Genomic DNA, 21,797 nt, shown 5'->3' on the forward strand with positions numbered 1-21,797 from the left:
GTCCGTCCGCGCTTTGTCTCTTCGCCACGTCTCACCTCCACGTCCCACCCGTCACTCTTCCTTGATTATCTGCAGGTGTCTGCACTGTCTTGACACGCACAGCTCGAACATCGCCCTTTCTCTGGCTAGGTTTGTCGTACTAAAACGACTATCAAGGCCGGAGCAATTTGTACACGGACAAAGGTGATGGCGAGTGGTGGAACGTGATCGATCAAAGGGATCATCATGTGTACTGTATTGGGGGATTGATGGATGCTGTCCACGTGATCGATCAAAGGGATCATCATGTGTACTGTATTGGGGGATTGATGGATGCTGTCCACGTGATCGAAGGGACCATCATGTGTCCTGTATTGGGGGATTGATGGATGCTGTCCACGTGATCGATCAAAGGGATCATCATGTGTACTGTATTGGGGTATTGATGGATGCTGTCCACGTGATCGAAGGGACCATCATGTGTACTGTATTGGGGGATTGATGGATGCTGTCCACGTGATTGATCAAAGGGATCATCATGTCTACTGCATTGGGGGATTGATGGATGCTGTCCACATGATCGATCAAAGGGATCATCATGTGTACTGTGTTGGGGGATTGATGGATGCTGTCCACGTGATCAAAGGGATCATCATGTGTACTGTATTGGGGGATTGATGGATGCTGTCCATGTGATCGAAGGGACCATCATGTGTACTGTATTGGGGGATTGATGGATGCTGTCCATGTGATCGAAGGGACCATCATGTGTACTGTGTTGGGGGATTGATGGATGCTGTCCACGTGATCGAAGGGACCATCATGTGTACTGTTTTGGGGGATTGATGGATGCTGTCCACGTGATCGAAGGGACCATCATGTGTCCTGTATTGGGGGATTGATGGATGCTGTCCACGTGATCGATCAAAGGGATCATCATGTGTACTGTATTGGGGGATTGATGGATGCTGTCCACGTGATCGAAGGGACCATCATGTGTCCTGTATTGGGGGATTGATGGATACTGTCCACGTGATCGAAGGGACCATCATGTGTATTGTATTGGGGGATTGATGGATGCTGTCCACGTGATCGAAGGGACCATCATGTGTACTGTATTGGGGGATTGATGGATACTGTCCACGTGATCGATCAAAGGGATCATCATGTGTACTGTATTGGGGGATTGATGGATACTGTCCACGTGATCGAAGGGACCATCATGTGTATTGTATTGGGGGATTGATGGATGCTGTCCACGTGATCGAAGGGACCATCATGTGTTCTGTATTGGGGGGATTGATGGATGCTGTCCACGTGATCGATCAAAGGGATCATCATGTGTACTGTATTGGGGGATTGATGGATGCTGTCCACGTGATCGATCGAAGGGACCATCATGTGTACTGTATTGGGGGATTGATGGATGCTGTCCACGTGATCGATCGAAGGGACCATCATGTGTACTGTATTGGGGGATTGATGGATGCTGTCCACGTGATCGATCGAAGGGATCATCATGTGTACTGTATTGGGGATTGATGGACGCTGCCCACGTGATTGACTGGTGGGCCGAATGAACGACGCACGCTCTGGTCGAGTAGCTTCCTGCCTCCTGCTTTAGATCGATGCCTTTGCACTGAGGGTTGTGGATTAATGACGAGTTTGCACTGTCAAAAGGTATGGAGGGTTATTTCACTCAGAGGAGTTGTATGCAATGGAAAAGGTAGTGGCAGTCAATACGGTAGATAGATTTAAATTTGAGTTTGATGGTTACCCAGAATCATTGGCAGGAATGGTAGGTAACTGCTCAGTATGCATCGGTGATTGTACACCTGTGTTGTGATTGTGACGTCTGTGAGAGTGGCTCATAATAAATAAATAAAACCCCTGGTGATGTCCCTGTGCCGGCCACACCGTTCTCTCCGCTCCTTGCTCCAGCGAATTTAAATAAACACGCATCAAATTGATGGTGGTGATAAAGCACAGGCACGGTGGGGCAATTGCCCTCCTCGTGTGTTTATTGTCTGCTGTGATCACTAATCGACGAGTGCAAATAGTAGAATTGGACCGAGATGAGGAAAATGTACTTTTCCCACAAAACGAAGGACGAACGAGCAGAGAGCTGAGCAAATTTGGAATGGGCTAGATTGCTAAAAGATGGGAATGATGACCATTTTTGGCTTGGTGAGAGGTCCGGTGAAGACCGACGTGTCTTCTACTGTTTATGATGAGCGGAACGAGACCTTTGTGTGGGACGTTCAATATTTTCAGAGTTGCCAAGTCCAGCTGTTGATGCCACGGTTATGGCTCCGAATGGATTTTTCTTCTTCTCCGATCCTGCCAGCTTTGGCCTTGCATGCCGAAAGTAGCCGATGATGATTCGATAAGAGGAACGGTGACAGACGACGTCCGGTGGGCATTTTTTGTGGCTCATACTGGCGACTTTGAGATGCGGTCGTTCCAGGGCAGTTTGTGGTCCATTTTGGGTTTGCGGAAAGCATTTGATTTTACCTGTGGTAGTTGGATGTAGCTGATCTCTACATGCATACATTCTTGTACACCGACGATGCCCCGTGTATAAACCATGTACCGTATTTGTGCAAGAAAAAACCTTTTTGAGCGGACACTCGGTGTCCTGAATGTGGTTTTGATGATGATTTTTTAATACATTTTGATCCTCCTGACGCCATGTTTAACCTCAAATGAAAGATTGGGATTTATTTATCTGTTGTAAATAAAGGCAGATTTGGAATTAGTGCATCTTTGTGCGTGCTTTACATCGCTGCACCTTTCTTCACGAGTTGGGTTAACCATCAAGGTGTACGTTTTTGATGATTCCTGACTTGAGCGCGACGTGTTCAGATACACACGATGGTTGTGATCACATGGGTGTGTGGACATCCGTTGGTTGTTCTTTTGATGAATGATGTGTTTGAGGGGGAAATGGCCTTACGTTCGGAATCCCCATCTAGTTTACCTGCTCAAAATGTACGCACAGTACCTCAACAGAGTTGTTTATTTTGGCAAATTTTACATTTTGTTTTGAAGGAAAGTGATGATGTCTTGAGGGGTACAGGATGGCCTAGAAGTATGCACCTTCTAAGGTGTCTCACCTGGTGTGTGTGTACCATCCCTTGGATGGACTTCCCGTCTGCCAGCATTAGTTGGTGCACGTTAAAAGATCATAGTGTCCTTTCGAAGAGAGGAGGCGAGTCATCACCAGCACCCTGAACAAATTACAAATTCCTGTCTGAACTGTGGATTATAAGTGCTGTGGTATTTTTGGATATCCCTTGACACTAGGTTACACCTCTTGCTATCTCGGAGTGTGGTTGTCTGGGCAGCAGATCCTTAACTACAAACAAGTTCATGACCCAGATTGTTCGCTTACCGTTACCGGCTACTTCCATGTTCTTTGGCTTTGGCTTTGATGGGCAACCATGTAGTGCAGGAGCTTCCATGTCGTTTATATTAAATCGTTCCTTCCTGTTTTTATTTTTATTTATTTTTAAGTCTGGTACATATCTGTCACCTTCATGTTCATTGTGCTTTGTTGAATTTGTTTTTGCAAATAAATACTTTTTTTTTTTAAATTACCTCCGCCACCAAAGGTGGATGTAGGTTATGTTATCACCCCTGTAGTCTGTTTGTCCGTTTGTCTGTTTGTGAACAAAATATCTCAACTTCTGGACGGATTCGGACTAAATTTGGCAGAGATTTTTTGGGTGACAAAATTGGCAGTATGTGACTTTTTTTTTTTTTTTTTTTTTTTTTGTACACAAGATCGAGGCTCGTGAAAGAGCTAACATTAATCACACAGAAAGACAAACTGACACATAAAACATAACATGGGCAGCGGTAGACAAGATGGGACGAGAGGGGGAGGAACACAAACACAACATCTGAGAGCAGGGACATCGAGAGATCTGTGGGAGAGAGAGGGCTTTGGGGGGGGGGGGGGAGGCAGGGAAAGGGGGGGTGGGGGAGGTATAAAACATATGGACACTGCCAGGACTTCCAGGAAAGAAGTTGGAATTTCAAACAAGGTGGATCTGGGGTGAATTAGTGGGGGTAGAAAAGATCAAGGTTTTGGATGGGGGAAGATAAGAGATGGTGTTAACAGCTGTTTTAAAGACCTGGAGGGAGGAGTGGGATTGAAGGGAGTGTGGGAGTTTGTTCCAGAGGCGGGAGAAAAGAGGAATGAAAGAGTGAAGGTGAGCAGAGAGCCGAGATTTCGGCAGTTTAACCATCAGAGGGTTGCTGGCAGATCTTGTGCGACCTGTAGGAATATTTGGGGGACAAAGCACAGAGAGAGCTGGGGGAGCAAGGCCGGAGAGGAGTCGGTAGAAGACAGAAAGACCTATTCAAAAGATCAATAGGGGAGGAATGGTGGGAGGATTCGTCACTTCCGTTGTTGTGGTTTTCATCCACTGTTAACATTTTTGATTCCATGTACTATTATTGTTTTCAAAAGGTTTATTGTTTATGAACTGTTTTCAAAAGGTGAAAAAGTTAGAGTTAAAGGAAACCGGATCGGGAACTGGACGACGACGAAGAGGAAGAGAAAAAAAAGAAGGCTGAGCGAGTGGGTCGGAAAAGAAGCATAGTTTCTTTGCGGACTGGAGCGAACGTTGGCGAGCAAGAGTCACGAGTGAACTTTGGGTTTCCCAGGAAAGGGATTCCTGCAACAGAGTTGTTATCGCTGTGACAGATCAACCTGCGTGTCAGGTTTTGCGGTCGATTCCGAAGAGAATCGTTGGACTGCCGTTAGGTCTCGAGAACGGGCCGTCGGCCATTTTGACTCACGCGCTTTGCGCATCGCGCAAGGTCTTTGCTTTGCTTCAGCCGTTTTCACCGCATTCAGACGTGTGTGTGTGTGTGGTGTGTGTGTGTGGTGTGTGTGTGATAGTGGGACGGAGGCCATACAATGTTGAATGATTTGTTGGTGCCAAACCGCAACCCAGACACCATTTTTACTTCTAGATTTGTAAAGCTGTTTCTCTGCAGACTTTTAATCATTTATTGAACCTAAAGCCTTGCATTAACATTTGAATGACTTTTATACATGATACTAATTATGCACACCCCATACTCTCTTTTAATAATAAACCTAGAAATAGCCAATAATATATGCTGAAGCACACACGATCCCGGATCCACCCCCCTGATAATTGTAGACCGACCTTCAAGTTAATTTTCACCATCTACATCCGGACTCGCACTTGTTGAAAAATGAGCTTTTTATTTCGTGTGAATACTCGGATTGCATAATTTATTTGCTCATTTTATCTTGATGATGCCAGCTTAAGAAAAAAACAACATGTGCTTTTAACGGAACTAATCCTGCATCTTGATTGGCTACCTAAATGTCAAATTGGGGGACACCTGATGTGTCTGTAGAAAGAGCACATGTTCCCACGAAAAGCGACAAATGCAAGTGTATATTTATTACCTCCACCACCGAAGGAGGATGGAGGTTGTTGTCGCACATCTGTCTCTTTGCCTTTGAGCAGAACATCTCAAAATGTTGTGGATGGATTCGGGCAAAACTTGGTGGATCGGTCCGGTGTGTAAGAAGGATGAATCGATTAGATTTCGGTGAAGATCTGAATCTGGGTCCGGAAACGGATACGAGAAATTTTTATAATTTTCAAGTGTGGTTTTTCACCATTGCGAGGTTATGTCAAAAACAGTAAATGTTATATATCATGTTTTTTCAAAAGTTGTGGACGAGTTATGACAATGCAGGGTGGATGAGTTGGTTTGGTGACAAGAACAAGCCGATTAGATTTTGGTTCAGGTCCCAATCTCATCCGACCTATTGGTGGGACACAAAACATAAACTGTTCAGCCTGGCGGAGGTATGCTCTCTACCGAGTGCTGCTTGTTATTTTTTTTTAATGGTTAATGAAGAATAGAATAAATAAATAAATAAATAAAGCGCATACCTGCTTTGCAGTTCATTAAATTCTTCTTCAAAACATTTTTGTAATTCTACCTGATAAGGTAAAATAACTTTAAAATGTATATTTATTTATTTTATTTGACAAAAACAGCCGCCACTGATCTGTTCATTCAGCATTTTTAAACCACAAGCTGCTTGCTGACCTGTGCAGAAAACTGGAGATGTCCTTTGGCTGAAATGGAATGTCGAGTTTACAATTAACAGAACTCCCTTCAATAGCTGCAAGTCCAGGCAGTTTTGATGCAGGTGAAAAAATGAAAAAAGATCAACCAATCGGTCGAGGAACCTTTTGCCTGACTACTAATAAATTGATTGCTCCAAGCTGTCAGGAAAATAGAGATTGCCGGGCAAAATAGCTGTGCTTAGACCATAGTTATGGGATTAAAAGTAAGTACAGGAGCCCTCTACTGTTTTCTAAGTGAGCAATCATTCCTTTGTGGACAGCAGGAACTGTCATTTGTTGTTGCAATATTGATTTCATTCATGGTGATAAATCGTTGATACCTTTATTGACTATCAAACTGTATTCAAACCTTTCTTATTTTTATTAGGGAAAGAGAAATTCATTTTTTTTACTCTTGCTTTTGTCCAGAATTGAATATGAATGAATGAATGATCGTTTTAAGGCCATTTTCCCAGCTAGAGCGGGGGTTAGCCTTGCGGGCCCCATGACAATCATGGTTCCCTGTTTGAGGCAATGTTTTTATGGCCGGATGCCCTTCCTGACGCCAACCCTTGGTCGCCTCTTACGATGCGCAGGGATACGGTGTACCTATTCTAAACCGGGGTACACACCGTGATCATTCATCCCAGCAAGCTGGTACTCAATTTGCCGACCTCGGAAGGATGACAGGCTGAGTCAACCCCCCTGGCGTTAATTCAGCGATCGACCGGGATTCGAACCCAGGATCCTCGGATCCCAAGCCGGCACCCTAACCGCTAAGCCAACACCAGGGCTAAGCCAACACCAGAATTGATTGACAAAATTGATTTGACAGAATTGATTTGACATTTCAGGGCTGGTAGGGTGAACTGGAGTTGCACACACTTGCGTGTAGCCTGGGTTAGAATTTTCACTGCCTGTGGCCACAGCTTGTGCCAACACGTGGTGATGGTGGAGGCTCTCACCTCATCCAGCAAGTCCTCGGGCAATGTTGAAATCTTTCCAACATTGCCCAGCAGTGAGTGCTAGGTTGGACTCGATTTTTTTTTTTTTTTTTTTTTTTTTTTTTTTTTTTTTTTTTTTTTTTTTTTTTTTTTTTTTTTTGTATACAAGGTCGAGGCTCGTGAAAGAGCGAACATTAATCACACAGAAAGACAAACCGACACATAAAACATATAACATAGGGAGCGGTAGACAAGATGGGGAGAGAGGGGGAAGGACACAAACACAACATTTGAGAGCAGGGACCGAGAGACATGGAGACATCGAGAGATCTGAGAGAGGGCGAGGGCTTTGGGGGGGGGGGGGGGGCGTGGGAAGGGGGCGGTGGGAGAGGTATAAAACATATGGACACTGCCAGGACTTCCAGGAAAGAAGTTGGAATTCCAAACAAGGTGGATCTGGGGTGAATTAGCGGGGGTAGAAAAGATCAAGGTTTTGGATGGGGGAAGATAAGAGATGGTGGTGAACAGCTGTTTTAAAGACCTGGAGGGAGGAGTGGGATTGAAGGGAGTGAGGGAGTTTGTTCCAGAGGCGGGAGAAAAGAGGAATGAAAGAGTGAAGGTGAGCAGAGAGCCGAGATTTCGGCAGTTTAACCATCAGAGGGTTGCTGGCAGATCTTGTGCGACCTGTAGGAATATTTGGGGGACAGAGCACAGAGAGAGCTGGGGGTGCAAGGCCGGAGAGGAGTCGGTAGAAGACAGAAAGACCACCTACCTGCCTGCGGTGAGTGAGTGAAAGGCCCTCAGAGATAGCTTCATCGCGGGAGATTCCAATAATTCTGAAAGCTTTGGTTTCAACAGCGTGAAGCCGAGCTAGGTGTGAGGCAGGAGCACCGGCCCATAGGGGAGAACAGTATTCCATTGAGCTGCGGATGAAAGCCTTGTATGTGGTGAGGAGCTCAGGTGTGCCGAGGAAGGACTTCGCACGACGGAGGATGCCCAGTCGGCGACTGGCTTTGGAGGCCAGCTTGGAAATGTGGTTTTCCCAAGAAAGATCATGGCAGATAGTGAGACCCAAAATCTTGAGCGACAGAACTTCTTGGAGAGGATTGTTGAGAAAGTAGATGGGAGGGTTGTCCAGTCGATCTTTTCGGAGAGACATAGTAAGAGTGTGAGATTTGTCAGGATTGAAAGACATGTTCCACTTGTTTGACCAGTCTGTGATTTTGTCCAGGTCTTCAGAGAGTGAGGAGGCAGCAGACTGCCGATCTGAGGGAAGAGGAATGGAGCGGCAGAGAGTGGAGTCATCAGCAAAGAGATAGAGAGGATTTTCGAGAGAGTCAGAGAGATCATTGATGAAGACCAGAAAAAGCACGGGGCCCAGAACACTGCCTTGGGGAACTCCAGCCTGAACAGGAAGAGGAGATGAGAGAAACCCATTCAGGGCCACACGTTGACGACGACTAGAGAGGAAGTCCGCCAGCCATGCGTGGAGATTTCCATGGATACCAAAGGAGGAGAGTTTGGTGAGCAGAGCGGGGTGCCAGACCGTGTCGAAGGCACATGATATGTCGAGGGAGACAGCTCTAATTTCCTGTTTGGCATTGAGGACCTCCATCCATTGTTGAGACAGCAGAAGCAGCATGTCCAGAGTAGAGTGACCTGGTCTGAAACCAAATTGATGATCAGAGATCAAGCCATTGGAGAAGAGGAAAGATTTCATATCCGAAGCAATGATGGATTCCATGACTTTGCTGATAATTGGGAGAAGGCTGATTGGTCTGTAGTTGCTAGGATCTGTTTTTGCACCTTTTTTGTGCAAAGCGGTGATGTTGGCTGATTTCCAAGCAGATGGCAGTTGACCTTGAGCAAAAGAGAGGGTGAAGAGAACAGAGAGAGGGTGAGATAGAGCAGCAGAGCAGGATTTTAGGACCCGTGGGCTGATGCCGTCGGGTCCAGTTGCAGAATCAGAGTCGAGGGTTGACAGAAGCTTTTCCACCTTGTCAGGAGGAAAGGACACGGAGTCCAGGAGCAGCAGGGTACGACTGGGTATGGTGGGTACAGAGAGGGATGGGTTTGGGACACAAGATTTAGAGGCAAACACAGAGTTGAGGCATTCAGCTTTTTCACGTGCGGAGTCAGCTGTGTAGCCGTTTGAGGTAAGGGAGGGGATGGAGGGGGAACAAACACCAGAAACGGATTTGACCAGACGCCACCAGGATTTGGAAGAGGGAGACAGATAAGAGAGTTCGGTCTTGAGAACGGAGAGATATTGTTTCCTGGCTCTCCTGAGGGTGGACACACACTTGTTTCGGGCTTTGTGAAAGGAAATGAGATTTCCTTCCGTTGGATTTGCTTTCCAGGAGACGAAGGCAAGTTGTTTCTGGGCAACAGCCTCACCACAAGATTCCGTGTACCATGGACGGGAGGAAGGGTATGACAACTGAAGACGAGATGGGATAAATCTGTGCATGAGAGAGAGCAATTTACTTTGGAAGAATTCCCAGGATGAGTTGATGTCAGAGGTGGTAGAGATGGGAGACCAGTCCAGATGATTGATGGCTGCTTGAAGACCGTGCCAGTTGGCCTGAGTGAAATGCCAGACTCGTCGACGCTGAGCAGGCTCCCTGAGGATGGTCAGAGAGATGTCCACTTTAACAAGGACATGATCAGATGATCCGATCGGAGCAGAAGAAGAGCAGCAGACATTTTCAGGGAAGTTAGTCATAACCAAGTCCAGAAGAGAAGATGTTCCGTTGACTGAGATCCGGGTCGGGAAATTGACAGATTGTGTCAGTCCCAGTGAGTCGCAGAAGTCCTTTGCTGAGGAGCCATGGCTGGTGAGAGAGGTACCCACACCCAGCCAACTGGCATGATGACAGTTGAAATCACCACATATGAGGAAGAGAGAGTTGGGATGAGTAGATAGAAGTTGGTCCATATCATCAGACAGCGAGATGTAGATGGAGTCATCACTGTTTGGTGGACGGTACAACACACATATGAACAAGAGGTGGGAGCGAAGGGGAAGCCGTAGCCAGAGGTATTCCTGGGGGTGAGGTGGAGAGAGTGCAGTGCAGGGCGAGTGAGGAAGAGAGTTTTTGATAAAGATAGCAACCCCGCCTCCAGGACGAGGCTCAGGTCTATCATACCGGAGGAGGGAGTAGCCCGGGAGAGATACTATGGAATCAGAGACATCATAAAGGAGGAAAGTTTCTGTTAAGCAGATCACGTCTGGTTTGACAGAAGCAACCTGTATGGAGAGATCAGTTAAGTTTGAACGAAGGCCCCGGATGTTTGAGGTCCATACCGTTAATGAAGAGGAAGGGGGAGCATCAGATACAGAACAGGGGGGAGGAGGGGTAGGGTAAGATGTGGAGGAGGTGGAAGAGGTAGGGAGAGCTGTTGAAGGTGTGTCAGAGATTTCAGAATAGCTCGGAGAAAGGGAAGGATGGGGCGGACAAAAGGTTTGATGGTGATTGGGTGAGCCACAATGAGGTGTTATTTGAGGAGGGGGAAGAGCGAGGCAGAAGGTTGGGGGAGATGGAGGTGAGAGTTTGAAGGGGGAAGAAGCGGGGAGGACGCTTTGAGGAGGGGGAGTGAGAGGGGGGAAATTGAGAAGCAATGAGGGTGGGGAGATTTGAAGGGGAGGGGTGAGGGGGGAGTTTGGGAGGGAAGGGGCAAGGGGAGGGATTTGAAAGGGATGGGATATGGGGGAGATTTGGAGGGGAGGGGTGAGGCAGGAGTCTAGGAGGGGAGGGGCGAGGCGGCGTCTTGGCGGGGAGGGGTGAGGGGGTAGTTTAGGAGGGAGGGGGCAAGGGGGGAGATTTGAAAGGGATGGGTGATGGGGAAGATTTGGAGGGGAGGGGTGATGGGGAAGATTTGGAGGGGAGGGGTTATGGGGAAGATTTGGAGGGGAGGGGTGAGATTGGATTTTTGAAAGTGTACGATTTATGGGAAACGAACATTTATTGCAAAATGAGTTTCTTGTGACCTTCGAGTTAAAAATACGTTTAAGGACGCTGGATGGAGGATGGAGTGCAGGAGAGTTTAGGGAATGTAGAAAAAAGGCACTATAGGAGATGGATATTTTTTTTGGGATGAATTGATTTGGTGAGCAAGTCGAAAGCAGCCTTTTAAAGAAGAAGAAGAAAAAGGTGTTATAAAATATGACGGAATACATAACTTGAGGGGAAAGTGTAAACATTGAAGGTTAATGAGTGAAAACTATCTGGGGAAATGGGGGAGAAACACGTGGTCGAAGAACGAACGAACGAATAAGAATGAATAAACGAATGAGAACAGAGAAGGGAATTTTTTTTTTTTTTTTTTTTTGAGTTGAGATTTACACAAGGAAGTAGGCTATGGGTGAAAAGACTGGGAATACAGAGAACGAAAGTTATTGGATCACAAAAGACGGACCGCTGAGAGAAAAACAAAGCCTCAAGGTTGTACAGTGCACACTGTACAAGGCCTCAAGACACGACACGGCAAACAGACGATCAATTTATGAAAGATAAACACCGAGAAACAACCAAAGTTGCACACAATAACTTCACACACCGAAAGATAAATACAGTTTCGACAAAATACAATTGTGAACAGACTTAGCTTCGAAAAACGTGGAGACCGTGTGGAGCTTCGAAAATCCCTGCCGCCGTCTCCAAGATCTCGCGAGATGATCGATGATCTCGCGAGATGATCTTATTGCATCCAAAATTTGGCAAAAGGTGTGACGTGACGCGTGTGTATAAAATTATATATGCACCCAAGTTTACTCTAACATTGGCATGCCTTTCACATTTATGTCTGGCACCATATATTTATTGATTTTGACAAGGAGAGGAAAAGAGGAAAAATCGTGTAAAATGTGAATACCTGGTGATGAAATCTTATCTCGAATGAAAAGAAAAATACAATTCTCTATAATACAGTCATGTGTTGATGTGATGCACTAATTGGTGGTCCTACCAGCAATCGTGGGATGTTCCACACCTGCAAGTCTATAAAAGTATCTATTGGTTGTAATATCATTGCACTGTATTGAATACTCTGGCTCTTGGGAAGGAAATGTCACATGACGAGCGTAAGGTGGTCTCCTAGCTGGTCACGCTTGTGCCCGGACATTGTCAAATGAAGTCTTGCACGATTTCTTATTTTTATTGCATGTATACTAGGGCATGCCCGTACTATATCTATATCTAAAATTATATCCCCCCCCTCTATTTACATGAAATGGTTTGGTCCAAAGCGAACGGCTTGCGAGTACGGTGACAATCCCCCCCCTCTATTTACATGAAATGGTTTGGTCCAAAGCGAACGGCTTGCGGAGTTTGGTAAAGAAATCGCCATAGCGTGCACAAACGCGCAGGAAAGCGAAAGAATCGCAAATTAGTTTTAATTAGTTTTAAAACATAGTTTAACGCCAACATAGCGGCAACATAGTTTGCCAACGTGAAATAAATGAATACGCTCTCAAATGTACCGTCCGAGGCAGAGTCTGTTCGCCACGTTTGGCACACGTGATAACTCGCTGCTCTCTGATTGGTTGAATCGTTTTTTGGACATAGCTCGGTAACTACTTGTCCGATTAATATGAAACCTTGAAAAGGCACATCCTCGGGTCCCCAGCAATATACCTGGCAAGTTTCAAGTATATCGGACCGGTAGTTGTCGAGAAACAGCGGTCGCATACACACACACACACACACAGAGATTACTGGAATTATAGATAGATAACCTCCATCATCTGAGTAGAGTAGCGGATAATGTTGGCAATGCCCTTGATGCAAACGCTGGCTGCAAACGTTGTTGAAAATATACATTTCCCTAACCCTTTTCTACTCACCCCCTGGATGAATAAAAATGCTCTCCATTATGTAAACAAATGGTTTAGTACGCCAACCCATCTACCTCTAATCAAACTCTGGATGAGGTTGTTTCTTGAATCTCAGAGCCTTGCCATCAGCTATGGCCTCTTCTGGGTAGTCGATCATTTCAGAAATGTATTTTCTGTATGTGACTATGTGATGCATGCATGTTCAAATGCTTGTCAGTTGCATCCTCTGCAGTGTCAGCAAGAACACACCAGAATGGTGGAAGCAGGAACAGTGTTAAAGACAAAGGCAGACAATGTATAAAGATTGCACTGCGTAGGAATTTGGTGCATTGCAAAAAAGATTGTGTACCATGAATTTTAATGCGTTAGAGAAGAGATTTCAATTGGATGTCTCGATGGCATATTGGCAAAAAGGAGAATATGAGGTAGCAACTTGGTGCTACCAAGGTTGACAAGGAGTTATTTGGTCAAAGAGCACCTGTGACTCATTGTCGTGGCTGGAAATGAACAGATGTGTGACAGAAGGTGCGAGACAAAATTGAAAGCAAGCTGAGCAGACAGAGGTTACTGCATTGCCTTGTGAATAATTTCCCTCCTCGTATTCCACGTGAAGATGAAGAGTGCAAGGAAGGACTTGGCTAAGTGCTGTATACACTGAGCGTTTTCCTTTTAAGGCTGGCCTCAAAATATAGGTCACTTGAAATGGCTTGTGATTGGTGGTTTCGTTGAGCAATATGAACCGCGAATTCCACCGCCTCCTCAGCCCCCAGGATGACCGTAAAATAACGTGTCTTTGTCTTGGCACTCTTGTTCGATAAACATTTAAAAAATATTTGAAACCGCTTGAATTAATTTAATTATTTTTTTTTCCTCTAATTTACGTTTCCATTGGGATACAACACACCAACAATCCCTGGATCTGCTATTGCTGGATGCAATGTCTTACTACTTACTATTGAGTCGCTGCCATTGAGTCCAGATGACTTGTGCAAAAGAATCTTCTTAATGGCCACATTTTTGCGCACGTTCTTGTGGGGATGGCCGGGGCGAGTTTTATTTATTTATTTTTCCTGTAGTCTTTCACAAACCACTTGGCCAAGCCTGACGCGAGACTAAATAGTTAGGGCAGGAATTTGTAAAATGTTCAGGATGTTAGGATTAGCTCATCCATTCTTCGGGAATAGTCAGGTTCACTATGTTAACAAATATAATTTCGTTCAAACTTTTGGGAGATTAGCAAACCTTTTTTTTTTTTTTTTTTTTTTTTTTTTTTTTTTTTTTTTGTATACATAATCGAGGCTCGTGAAAGAGCTAACATTTCTCACACAAACAAATTAAACAGACAAACAAACAAAGTATATAAAAAGGGGAGCGGTAGACAAGATGGGGAGAGAAGGGGAAGTACATAAACACCACATTTGTGAGCAGGGACATCGGGAATGTGTGGGAGGGAGGGGGCTTGGGGGGAGGCGGCGTGGGAAGGGGGGGGGGGGGGGAGCATGGAGAATCAGAGCATGGAGAATCTGAAAATCAATGTTGGCATTTGCAGAGACACAGATTTTGGATTTTCAAAATGGCCGCCATAAATACATATTTTGCGCTATCTCGGCTTCCAGTCAACCTAGAAACTGAATGAAATATGCTAATCCTATGTTTTCTGGGTCAAGGAATCCAATAAAGGCCTCAAAATAGTGCTCAGGATTATAGAAACGCAACAAACAAAGGTAATTGAAAACCATTGTCTTTATATTTGTGATATAACTGTATTACATAATACATGATATTGCAAGTCCTTTGAAGTTATAGGTATGGGTTTATAAAGCAAGAAAGCAGCCTTGTTAGTATCAGATTGAACTATAAGTCCTATACACAGGATCTACTAGGTCTATACCGTTCAGGAATATGCTTTTGCAGATCTTCATCTCTGTCCTGAGTGTCATTTTTGCAAAGGTGTCTATGCCAATGCCAACATTAATTTTTGGATTCCTCATGCTCTGAATATTCCAAAAATGTATAGTTTTGCTAATCTCCAAAAATTTTGAATGAAAAAACATCGTGAACCTGACGAGAACGACAACGTGGGATTTTAATGCTCACCAACTAATCCCGGCAGATGGGACACACCGTTCGAGGGACGTGACACACATTGATGAATTGACATTCAAACCCAGGCAAGACAGCTTGAAGACTTGTGTTTATACCTTTTGGGCCTCCTGGCAATCCCACTTAGGTGTGGAAATGCTGGAATTGGTGAGAGCTTGGTGAGCAGTGCCTCCTGCCAGATAGTTGATGCTACAGGATGTCGAGCCAAGCTGCCCTACCCTGCATCAGGTTCCAGCCCTTTGATCCTTTGTTGCCACAGGGAAGGAAGCTTCAAGAAGCTGGTATTGAGGGACCATAGCAACCTAAATTATAATGGCACTTGGTAGATATTAAAGGCTTTGACTGATGAGGCTTTATCTGGAAGGCTTGGCAAAAACCAATAATTGGGATTTCGTGAGTTTTGTGGCGGTGGAATCCGGTGGGATTTTAGGGGGCGAGGAGATGGTGAAAGGTGATGAGTCGTTTCATGTTAAACCAAAGAATGCAGTGAATTTTTTGATTATTTTGGGAGAAATGTAGGAAGGTAGTAATATTGTATAATCCAGAATGTAGACCAAGCTTGTAATATATATATATGCACTTTTGACCCTCCATTAATGTTTTTTATTTAATTTGCTTGACTGGTGAGGTTTCTTTTCCACTGAAAAGTGAAATTTTGCTTCGATCGCTTGAGCCATTGTACATGAAGGATGTACAATATTACAAAATTTGCATGGAATATTCTTGGGAAGGAGTGGGAGAAGAGGTGTCTCATTTGGGTTTGTTGGTGTTTTGTATCCAGGAGAGGCAAGCTTGACGGTTGTTTTATGTACCTCAACTGGATGTGATGGTTGTGTGTTTGGTGTGTGCAACTCTTGAAGGCGCATCACCTGATGGCTTGTGTCTTCGACATTCTTGATTTTGTTTTATGCCTTTGCTGAAGAAGTGAACCAGCGATGGGATTCTGACCAAAGTTGGTATAAGTATGTATAATGATGCAAAGATGAACTGATTTGATTTTGTGGTCAAGAGGTCAAAGGTCAAAGTCTGTAATAGGTTTATAACTTGAGAACGGCTAAAAGGATCTAATTCAAACTTTGTACAGGTATGTATGATGATGTAAAGATCAAGTGATTAGATTTTGGGGTCAAGAAGTCAAAGGTCAAATGTCAGATGTCCTGTCAGGTAAAAATTCTGTTACCGAGCAAACGTGAACCAGTCATGGGATTTTCACCAAACTTGATGTAATTATATATAATGATGCAAAGATGAACTGATTAGATTTTGGGGTCAGGAGTTCAAAGATGAGAGGTTGTTTCGTTACAATTACTTCTTTACCGTGATAACTTCGAGAAAAGCTGAAGGGATTTAAATCAAACTTGGTACAGGTAGCCATAATGATGTAAACATGAACTGATTATATTGTAGGGTCATTAGGTCAAAGGTAAGTAAAAAATTCTGCTACATGTCAGGTAAAAATGTGATACTTGAGAACAGCTGAATGGATTTAAATCAAATTTGGTACAAGGATGTTTCATGATGTAATAATGTGGGTGGAGGCATATCAGTCGACGTTGTGACGTCGAAGAGTCGTTCTAGTTTTTATTTTATGTTATTTGTTTCTCGTAGGCTGGAGATGGTCGATGGAAAGGAGACTGAGACTGCTTTGTTATTAAAATTAATCTCAACAAGGCATAACATGCCATGACAAGGTGTAAAGATTCTTGTTCTTGTGTTCCAACAACAGTTAAGTCTCCATTTTTGAGTTTCACCATCTCCATTTTTGAGTTTCACCGTCGCCATTGTGCTGCAACATCTGACCTTTTGTCAAGAATGACCTGTTTATGCCTCCGCAGTCAAAGACCTGAGGCATTGCTTGGGTTGTCTCTCTGGTTGTTCCTCAGTTTTAGATTTTCATAACACAATAACTTGTGAACCGCTTAAATAGTCCAGTTGCCGCCCTTATATGTCCTTTATGAGACCCTGCAATGTTAACTACTGCGAACCTTTTTCACGGAAATGTGTTCTATATAGTTAGGAGAGTCAGGTTGGCTTGGTTGCTACTTGTGCAACGTTGAGCATTTCTCGGGGTTCGAGATGGCGGCCGCCGCTGTCTTGGATGTTGGCCAATTTCAATTTTTGATCTCGATGACCTGGACGGTCCTAGAGGGTCGTGTAATACCTCATTCTGGGGGGTTTGAGTGCTGGGAGTCCATTTCTGGAGTTATTTTTTGGATACGGGGTCGATGTCGGGGTCAGAATGAAGGTCAAAGGTCAAACTAAAGCTTTGATGTTATTGTTCATAAGACATGACGACGGAGCCAGAGACATGTGATGCACAGTACCATGACCTCTATAGAGACATTGAGCACAGTATTATCAGCGGTCACAATCCTCTACTACTCTTCATCATCGTCGTCATCTACACCTAGCTCCCCTTCGTCGTCTTCGATGTCCATCTGCTTGCTGGTGAAACGACTACAGCAGGCGACTCCTCCCTCGCACTTGCAGTAGTCCGTGTATGAAAGGCCTGCGCTGTTGCAGCTGCAGCGCGCACTGCTGCATGCTCTGCGGTGCAGCTGCAGCTCACTACATCCAGGAGCGCTTGGGGAGCAACTGGCACTGTTGAGACGGCAGGTGTGATGGTGGAGCCTTCGATGCTCCAGCCGAAGTTGGCAATATCTCGAGCTTCTTCGAGTGTGTCACGTTGGTCCGCTGCCTTCCACAGTAGCATCTCAAGGTGAGCTCGGAACCTGACTATAGCGACATAACGGTGGGGCCTCGGCAATGGCCACACAATAATCATGTGATGTAGTGGCTTGTCAAGTATTCCTTGGTCTCACTAATGGCGGAGGTACACAAGAAGCAAGTTATTGGGAGCAGAAACCGAAGTAATATCTGTAGAAAAGAGAAAGAGAGCCAACTTTGCGGCGTAGTTCGAGTGGGTCAAGTTTTGAGGTCAGATTGGGAGAGTTGATAAGTCGGATTACTTTGGATTCAATTCTGTCCAGTAAATATGTGGAGCAAGAACCTCCCCAGATGTGAGCAGCAGTCTATACAAGGACGAATCAATCCTTTATATAGTTGAAGCAACAGTTGAGAGAAGAAGCTTCGACATCTTCTTCTTTTTTTTTTTTTGGTATACAAGATCGAGGCTCGTGAAAGAGCTAACATAATCACACAAAAAGACAAACCGACACACAAAACACAAAAAACAAGGGGAGCGGCAGACAAGATGGGGAGAGATGGGGAGAGAGGGGGAGGGACACAAACACAACATTTGAGAGCAGGGACATCGGGAGGACCTGGGGGAGGTGGGAGAGGAATAAAACATATGAACACTGCAAGGACTCTGGGGTGAATTACCGGGGGTAGAAAAGATCAAGGTTTTCGATGGGGGAAGATAAGAGATGGTGGTGAACAGCTGTTTTAAAGACCTGGAGGGAGGAGTAGGATTGAAGGGAGTGGGGGAGTTTGTTCCAGAGGCGTGAGAAAAGGGGAATGAAAGAGTGAAGGTGAGCAGAGAGCCTGGACTTTGCCAGTTAGAGGGTTGCATAAGAGGGTTGCAGGCAGATCTTGTGCGACCTGAAGGAATATTGGGGGGACAGAGCACAGAGAGAGCTGGGGGAGCAAGGCCTGAGAGGAGTCTGTAGAAGACAGAAAGACCACCAACCTGCCTGCGGTGAGTGAGTGAAAGGCCCTCGGAGTTGACTACATCGCAGGAGATTCCAATGATACTGAAAGCTCTGGCCTCAACAGCGTGAAGCCGAGCAAGGTGTGAGGCAGGAGCACCAGCCCAGAGGAGGGAACAGTATTCCATTGAGCTGCGGATGAAAGCCTTGTATGTGGTGAGGAGCTCAGGTGTGCCAAGGAAGGACTTCGCACGACGGAGGATGCCCAGTCGGCGACTGGCTTTGGAGGCCAGCTTGGAAATGTGGTTTTCCCAAGAAAGATTATGGCAGATAGTGAGACCCAAAAGCTTGAGCGACAGAACTTCTTGGAGAGGATTGTTGAGAAAGTAGATGGGAGGGTTGTCCAGTCGGTCCTTTTGGAGAGACATTGTAAGAGTGTGAGATTTGTCAGGATTGAAAGACATGTTCCACTTGTTTGACCAGTCTGTGATTTTGTCCAGGTCTGCAGAGAGTGAGGAGGCTGCAGACTGCCGATCTGAGGGATGAGGAATGGAGCGGCAGATAGTGGAGTCATCAGCAAAGAGATAGAGAGGATTTTCCAGAGAGTCGGAGAGGTCATTGATGAAGACCAGAAATAGCACAGGGCCCAGAACACTACCTTGGGGAACTCCAGCCAGAACAGGAAGGGAAGATGAGAGAAATCCATTCAGGGCCACACGTTGCCTACGACCAGAGAGGAAATCCGCAAGCCATGAGTGGAGATTTCCCTGAATACCATAGGAGGTGAGTTTGGTGAGCAGAGCTGGGTGCCAGACCGTATCGAAGGCACGTGATATGTCAAGTGAGACGGCTCTGATTTCCTGTTTGGCATTGAGGACCTCCATCCATTGTTGAGACAGCAGAAGCAACATGTCCAGAGTAGAATGACCTGGTCTGAATCCAAATTGATGATCAGAGATCAAGCCATTGGAGAAGAGGAAGGATTTGATATCTGAAGCAATGATGGATTCCATGACTTTGCTGATAATTGGGAGCAGGCTGATTGGTCTGTAATTGCAAGGATCTGTTTTTGCACCTTTTTTGTGTAAGGCAGTAATGTTTGCTGATTTCCAAGATGCTGGCAGATGACCTTGAGCAAAAGAGGGTGAAAAGAACAGAGAGAGGGTGAGATAGAGCGGCAGAGCAGGATTTTAGGACCCGAGGGCTGATGCCATCTGGTCCAGTTGCAGAATCAGAGTCGAGGTTTGATAAAAACTTCTCCACCTTGTCAGGAGAGAAGGACACAGAGTCCAGGAGCAGTTGGGTTCGACTGGGAAAGGTGGGAACAGAGAGATGGGTTTGGGACACAAGATTTTGAGGCAAACACAGAGTTGAGGCATTCGGCTTTGTCACGTGCGGTGTCAACTGTGTAGCCATTTGAGGTAAGGGAGGGGATGGAGGGGGAACAAACACCAGAAACGGATTTGACCAGACGCCACCAGGATTTGGAGGAAGGAGACAGGTTTGAGAGTTCAATCTTGAGTGTGGAGAGATAGTGCTTCCTGGCACTCCTGAGGGTAGAAACACACTTGTTTCGAGCTTGGTGGAAGGAACTGAGATTGCCTTCAGTTGGATTTGCCTTCCAAGACGCAAAGGCAAGTTGTTTCAGGGCAACTGCCTCACCACAAGATTCAGTGTATCATGGACGGGAGGAAGGGTAAGACAACTGAAGACGAGATGGGATAAATCTGTGCATGAGAGAGAGCAGTTTGCTTTGGAAGAATTCCCAGGAAGAATTGATGTCAGAGGCATTAGAGATGGGAGACAAGTCCAGTTGATTGATAGCTGCTTGCAGACCGTGCCAGTCGGCCTGAGTGAAATGCCAGACTCGTCGGCGCTGAGGAGGCTCTCTGAGAATGGCCAGTGAGATGTCCACTTTAACAAGCACATGATCAGAAGAACCGATTGGAGCAGAAGAAGAGCAGCAGATATTTGCAGGGAAGTTAGTCATAACCAAGTCCAGAAGAGAAGATATCTGAACAGGACTCTTAGTTTTTTCGAGGCAGACTTTGCTATTTTGTGTAATGTGTGGATTCCAGGATAAATTTCATGTTAGGGTAATACCTTGTAGGTTTTTTGAATAACATGGTGTAATTGTGGAGCTTTCAAAGGAGATTGGAGAGATGACATTGAGAGAGAGAGAGAGAGAGAGAGAGAGAGAGAGAGAGAGAGAGAGAGAGAGAGAGAGAGAGAGAGAGAGAGAGAGAGAGAGAGAGAGAGAGAGAGAGAGAGAGAGAGAGAGAGAGAGAGAGAGAGAGAGAGAGAGAGAGAGAGAGAGAGATAGATAGATAGATAGATAGATAGATAGAGAGATAGAGAGATTGGAGGAGTTTGAGAAGCATTAAACTTAACCTGATTACATTTGTCCCACAGGGAAATCTTGGCCAAGTCCGAATTTAAAGTGGTGGATGTGATCAAACAAGATGTAGATCGAACGAGGAAAGATGGGGCAGATGGGAAAAACATAGAGGAATGTAATGTCGAGTCATCAGCATACCAGTGCATTTGGTTATTTGAAGAATAAAGAAGGTCATTGATAAAAACGAAAGAAGAGTGTTGGAGACGGGACAGAACCCTGAGGGACACTGCTGTTGATAGGAAAGGGGGGAAGATGTTGAACCAGCACCAATTATGGAGATGAGTGTTGGAGACAGGACCGAATTGTCAAGTATTCATTTATGGTCAGAGAGACAGTCAGAGAGAAAGCTTGATATGAGAGAGCAGAGTGAAGAAGGAAAGACGGAAGAGGGAAGCTTGGATATCAGACCCTGATCCCAAACTCTGTAAAAGACTTTTGAGATATCAAGGACAACAACAAAGGAATCCCAAAAGTCTCTCAGAGAAGAGGCCCAGACATTAATAATGTAAGAAACGATATCACCGGTCCATATTGCCTTGTGAAAGTCATATTGATGGTAAAATAAATAACTGTGATATTCAAGCTGCTTGAGGAAATGAGAATTGAGAAGACATTCAAAGACTGTTCTCCTCACCCTCTTTTGCTCAAGGTCATCTGCCATCTGCTTGGAAATCAGGCAACATTACCACTTTATACAAAAAGGTGCAAAAACAGATCGTTGCAACTACAGACCAATCGGCCTGCTCCCAATCATCAGCAAGGTCATCGCTTCTGATATTAAATCCTTCCTCCTCT

At 45.2% G+C, this 21,797-nt stretch overlaps 1 protein-coding gene across 1 annotated transcript in view; it reads left to right on the forward strand.

Moving 5' to 3' along the window:
* LOC144893601 (uncharacterized protein HI_1008-like) overlaps positions 1-21,797 on the forward strand; it is a 58,376-nt gene that overhangs the window by 714 nt on the left and 35,865 nt on the right. The window lies entirely within an intron of this gene.

This window comes from Myxine glutinosa, chromosome 1 (genome assembly GCF_964187855.1).
Source record: "Myxine glutinosa chromosome 1, kmMyxGlut1.1, whole genome shotgun sequence".
Taxonomy (NCBI): Eukaryota; Metazoa; Chordata; class Myxini; order Myxiniformes; family Myxinidae; genus Myxine; species Myxine glutinosa.